This window comes from Scardinius erythrophthalmus (genome assembly GCF_964197995.2).
Source record: "Scardinius erythrophthalmus genome assembly, chromosome: 1".
Taxonomy (NCBI): domain Eukaryota; kingdom Metazoa; phylum Chordata; class Actinopteri; order Cypriniformes; family Leuciscidae; genus Scardinius; species Scardinius erythrophthalmus.
Window position 1 is genome coordinate 30,478,399 of NC_138221.1, and position 6,726 is coordinate 30,485,124.

Genomic DNA, 6,726 nt, shown 5'->3' on the forward strand with positions numbered 1-6,726 from the left:
CTACGGCTCTTTGTAGTAAATGCCGCTCCATCTGAAAGCAGGTGATGGCGATTTACTACTAATCAAGGAACCGGCTTTACTGACGAGATGCGCATAACAATCGCATGCGATATATCGCCCATCCCTAGTGTGGACTCATACACTCCCAGGAGTGTTAATTTAACACTGGAGGTTTTGCTGTGTACAAAGAGCCGTAGTTAACTGACAAGCTGAGCCATATCGCATTAAATATCGCTGGCGATACGTCCGCAATATTGATGTGATTTGGCTCAGCTTGTCAGTTAACTACGGCTCTTTGTAGTGAATGCTGCTCCATCTGAAAGCAGGTGATGGTGATTTACTACTAATCAAGGAACCGGCTTTACTGACGAGATGCGCATAACAATATCGCGATTTAAATCGCCCAGCCCTACTGACGAGATGCGCATAACAATATTGTGCGATATATCGCCCATCCCTAATTCTGGATAGCATTAGTGATATAAACCACAATTTAATGATTATGTCTTTATCATCAAGTAAACAACATCATCTAATCAGAATGTCCCTTGCTTTTTTTTTTTTGCCCTTTGTGTTTTAAACTAACATTATACCATCAGGGGTCAAACTGCCCAACTAAAACCGAACACTGATCATCATAATGGTGACACCGAACCAGACTATTATTTTCAATAAATCAACAACATCTAAACCTCTGTTAATCTCAATAAAGACGTTCGTACATATATGACAGTAGTTGATCTGGTTTGAAATACGTGAAGCTGGTAATGCTGTTTTTGGAGTTGTTTAATGACGTTGGAGCCTGACGTCGAACAAATGTTTAAACGTCAACCCAATTTTCATTTTTAACCAAAATTTGATGTCTGAGCAATGTTGGAGTCCATATCCAATAACATTTCTAGCTGGGGTCACCTCACATTGTGGCCATAATCTGAGCAAACATTGAGTGCACTGTGAGGTTACACTTTTCACTCACTGTGACCTCACATATAGTTATCATATGGAGAGATCACTGTGAGATCAAACACAGTAAATTCCCCGGTGTTAAATTAACACCCCTCAGTGTTTATATGGGAACCACCAGCAGGGTGTTAAAAGTAACACTGAATCAGTGTTAGAGTTAATGAGATTATTAAGTTATTAATTGAGTGATGATTGTCGATTATTTTAAAGACACCTGATGATAACAAGCAGATTAATTGAAGAAAAGAGAAACAAAAGAACTACAACTGACTTCCAGATGAAATCAACTGAAAAAAAAAAAAAAAAAAAAAAACATGAAATCTCTCTTATTACAAACCAGTTTGACCTTATTTCTATCATTCATCTATAGATGTTCTTGTTTATGTTTTATTGAAAATGTCTGGCGTTTCCTTTAGTTTGGCAGTTTGACACTTGAATTTTTTTGTTAGGGGGTGTCTTTGAAAACAATTAATTGTTTAATTTCTGAATATATTATGATAAAAGAAAATGTAGAGACACACACTAAAATCAAGAATTCGCTTTTGAGTCTCAACAATGGTAACATGCTTTATGCTGCAATGCATGCTAGGAGCTATTACGGTGCTGCAACAATCTATAGAGATATTCTTAATGTTACTCAGAAAACAGGTCACAGGTTTAATTCGTTTGAAGTACTTGTGCTAAATATTACGCTCATAGATGTAAGAAAGAAATCCCTATTATCTCTAGCATATACTGTATATAGACCTCCAGGGCCTTACACTGATTTCCTAAAAGAGTTTGCAGACTTTCTCTCAAATCTATTGCTCAATGTCGATAAAGCATTAATTGTTGGAGATTTTAACATACACGTAGATAACACAAATGATGCGTTAAGGGCTGTGTTTACAGATTTATTAAACTCCTTTGGGGTCAAGCAAAACGTCACTGGTCCCACTCATCGTCTTAATCATACGATAAAGGTGATCATTCCTTCCTTCAACACCTGGAAGTATCTGGTAATTCTGCTGCAGTTCTTTTTGTGGACTTAAGCTCAGCTTTTAATACAATTCAACGTCATCAGATGATTAAAAAACTACGTAAACTCAGCGTTGCACCTCATTACATCCATCTGATTCACAGTTTCTTGAGCAACAGGCCACAGACTGTGAGGATAGGGTCTGTCACATCGGGCACCACCATAACCAACACTGGAGCTCCTCAAGGCTGTGTCCTATCTCCCTTTCTTTAAACACTCTACACTAATGACTGTATTAGTCCTTCATCCATCACAACATACTACAAATACTCAGACGATACTGCAATCCTGGCTCTCCTCAACGATCACACTAGCATTGCTGCTTACCATGACACGATATCACACTTTACACACTGGTGCACAGACAATTTTCTCCATCTCAATGTTGAGAAAACAAAAGAACTGGTCTTTAATGCACCCAGTCTCAGTCGGATCTCCATTCATGGCAACATAATAGAACAGGGGTGCGTTTCCCGAAAGCATCGTTGGCCAACTATGGTCACAAGTTCCGTCGTTACCAATAGAGTTCAATGGACATTGCGATGAACTTGCGACCATAGTTGGCCAACGATGCTTTCGGGAAACGCACCCCAGGTTGAGAAATTCAAATATCTTGGACTCACCCTGGATAACAAGCTCACTTTTGACTATCACATAAAGGACATCCATAAATGCTCCCAACAGCATCTGCATATTCTACGAAAACTAAGTTCCCTTTACATTGCCCCTCATCTTCTGTTACTACTGTACACAAGTATTATCCAGCCCATTCTGTTATACTGCTCCACCAGTTTTTACACCATGCTGTCAGTCACCAACAAAAAACAACTGAATAAAATCACACACATAGCTTCAAAAATAATACACTCCCCTACACCCAACATCTCAGAACTCAATGACAGAGCAATAGCCTGCCTTGCCCGGACAATAATAACAGACCCAGATTACCCCCTCAACTTCCACTTCACTCTCTTACCCTCTGGGCGAAGATACAGGACCCTAACATGGAGAAGGGCTCGTTTCAAAAAGAGCTTTGTACCATCTGCAATTTCAATCCTTAATAGGCTACAAAGTTGAACATTCCCCTTTTTGTGTTTTTGTTGTTGCTGTTACATGTGTTTTGTTGTTGCTGTTACATGCCAGTTGCGTGTGCTGTATGATAATCTGTGGGAACAAATTTCCCGTTAAGGGACAATAAATTATCTATCTATACACTAGATTTAATTATATCACATGGAACCAATCCAACCGATATAGATATTATACCGCAAAGTGATGATGTCACTGACCATTACATGGTAACTTGCATATTACGTACTCCTGTAGAATATCATGCTGCGCCGCGTTATCAATTAGGCAAAACAATTCTTCCATCCACCATAGATAATTTTTCAAATAGCTTACCTGATCTGTCTCAGCTGCTCAGTGAACCCAAACAAACAGATGAACTAGAGGAAATGACTAGCACTATGAGCACCATTTTCTCTGTTCATCATTTTCTAATGTATTTTCTCTTATACATTAGATATTGTTGCACCCATTAGATTAAAAAAGGTTAGAGAGAAAACTAAAGCACCATGGTACAACAGTGCTACGCATGTTATCAAGAGAGAAACCCATAATTTAGAGCGTAAATGGAAACAAACTAATTTAGAGGTCTTTAGACTCGCGTGGAAAGACAGTATGTCAAGTTATAAAAAGGCCCTAAAAGCAGCCAGGGCTGATACATTAATATATTAACAGGTATTAATACAATTATCCAGCTGATGAAATTATGATTATTATATTGATTATGTGAATGAAAAACAACACACATAAACACACAAATGGCTGATTCTCACTATATAGTGTATTTCATCAAAAACATTTTTGAATTGCATAGCCTGCCTGAGTACATTATCCTTAATTTACTGGAGAGCGGGAACAAAGACTGCCAGCTCACTACTTTTGATTGGTGGAAAGATGTGTCAAATACCATTTCTTTTAAAGGTTAAGGTACAATATTGTACCCTTGAGGATACAGCCCCCGTGATAAGCCATTGTACCCCTAAAGGTACAATTATGTACTTTATTTTCTGAGAGTGTATGTAGAGCCAGCCCTGATTGGCTGCTTGAATCTCCATTTAAAAGAACGTCCAGTTTGCGGTCTTTCCTTCTTTTGGCCATCGGTGGAGAAGAAGTCATAGCACGGTTACTCATGGTTCTTACAGGGCTTTCAACCAAGGAGGTCCTTCAGAAAATATCAGAAGCAGGCATAGAAGTAACCGGCGTCGAGATGAAAAGACATGAAATGGACTTTCAGGCAAATAACACTTACACTGTTGATGATAATTTATATGTCACAGTTAGACATTGTGTTTAAAATGAAATGTTGTAAAATGTGGAAAAGAAGAGGATTTAATAAATTCTGATTTTACTTCAGCGTGTGTTATATATATATATATATATATATATATATATATATATATATATATATATATATATATATATATATATATATATATATATAATTTTAGTCAATGAGTGTGCCCTGTCAAAGCTAATTTTGTACCCTTTTTGAAGTGTCCATTTTTGTACTGTTAAATAAAGGTACAAAATTGTCACCACAGGTACAAGACTGGTCTCTTAAGGTAAAAATCACAAGGGTACAAATATGTACTCTATGCTAAGGGTACAAAAGCTGTACCCTTGAGGGTTCAGCCCCAGTGACAAGCCATTGTACCCATAAAGGTACAATTATGCACTTTATTTTCTGAGAGTGTATGATATAAGGTTGTTCGTTTAGGTTCATTTGTATATTCTCTCTTATCTGACACTTGTAGGGAAAAGACCTGACCTGAACAGTGCAGTGCAATAAACCATAGCAGATATTCTGTCTGGCCAACATTACAAAATATAAATTTTCCTGAGGCTTGAGGAGTGAAGTGCCTCTCAAAAGAACCCAAGATCATGTCTTTAGTCAAAGGAGTTCAAGAACTAGCGTATAAAACAATGTTTATATGGCTGTTCATAATGCTTAACAAAACTACTCAGACCAGACAATTTTGTTAACAGATGCAACGTACTCGGTTACTAACGTAACCTCGGTTCTCTCTAGAAGAGGGAACGAGTACTGCGTTTTGCTAAAAACGCTATGGGAAAAGTCTCTTTTCACGAAAACACTGAAGCAAAAAATTATCCTTTAATTTTCATATATGTAAAACGCGTTGCGGCAGCAGCAGACAGCTGAAGCAAGACGGCTTGTCTGCTCATTGGCTGCTCTGCGGCAACTGCATAAGCCTATCGAGCGCAGGCTGATGCAACATCAGGCCAATGAGGGCGCTTTGCGCCCTCCTCGCCACTTCCCGCCGAAACGGGCGTGGCTTATCCCTGTAAAAGGAGCTCGAAAAGGCTGATTCACTCAATTTTGATCGCCGAAGCGAACCAGAGCAAACCAAACGCACGGCAGGGAACGCAGTACTCGTTCCCTCTTCTAGAGAGAACCGAGGTTACGTTAGTAACCGAGTACGTTCTCTTACGAGAGTTCTCTCGTACTGCGTTTTGCTAAAAACGCTATGGGAACCCCTTGCAAAACGCCGTGCGTGCCGGGATAAAAAACACCGATCACCGGAAGCTACTTCAGGCATACAGTGCATAATCACCGGATAGACTCACACAGAGTCAGGGAATAAGGGAGGAAGCCTAAATTCCCTAAACTGTAGCGTCCGTGGGCTTACATTACCTCACGGGGAGAGTCTAAAGACGGAAGGGGTTCCCTCCGTCCTAATATAGACATGTCCACAGACACGAATACGACATCACATAGCCAGGGCAGGGAGCCTGCACTAATGCGGGAAAACGTGGGTCTTACGTAGTTTTGCCCAGTAAAGTCGGTAGCGCATAGCGCCTGTAAGTAGATTACACCGACAAAAGCTTAGCCTGCAAGGCGGGAACCTCCAGGTTATAAAACCTAATAAATGTAGACGGAGAGGCCCAGCCCGCCGCCATACATATGTCTTGTAAGGGAATCCCGCTAGACCAAGCCCACGAGGAAGCAACGCCTCTCGTGGAGTGCGCTCTAACTCCCAACGGGCATTGAATGCCTTTGGCAGTATAAGCCAGCGCTATGGCGTCAACTATCCATCTGGATAGACTCTGTTTCGAAACAGCCATCCCTTTGGAACGTCCGCTGAACGAGACAAAGAGCTGCTCTGTCTGTCTGAAGGCAGCAGAGCGGGACATATAAGTTCTTAAAGCCCTAACTGGGCAAAGAAAACTCGAGTCCCCCTCCTCACTCGACGCCGGCAGGGCAGCCAGGGAAATAACCTGAGCCCGAAAAGGCGTGTTGAGGGATTTCGGCACATAGCCGTGCTTAGGCTTGAGTATGACCTTAGAGTCGTTAGGACCAAACTCCAAGCACGTCGAGCTCACAGAGAGCGCGTGCAGGTCGCCTACGGCTTCACTGAAGCGAGAGCCATCAAAAACACTGTTTTAAAAGATAAGTGTTTGAGGCTGATAGACTGAATAGGCTCAAAAGGGGCACTTTTCATAGCCGCCAGGACTGTAGAAAGGTCCCAAATAGGGACTGAAGGAGGTCTGGGCGGATTCAGTCTCCTGGCTCCCCTGAGGAAGCGGATGACTAAATCATTCCTTCCCAGTGACTGACCTAGCGCTGAACCAGAGAACGCTGAGATAGCCGCCACATACACTTTAAGCGTGGAAGGGGATCTGCCCTTATCCAACAGCTCTTGCAAGAAGGAGAGAAC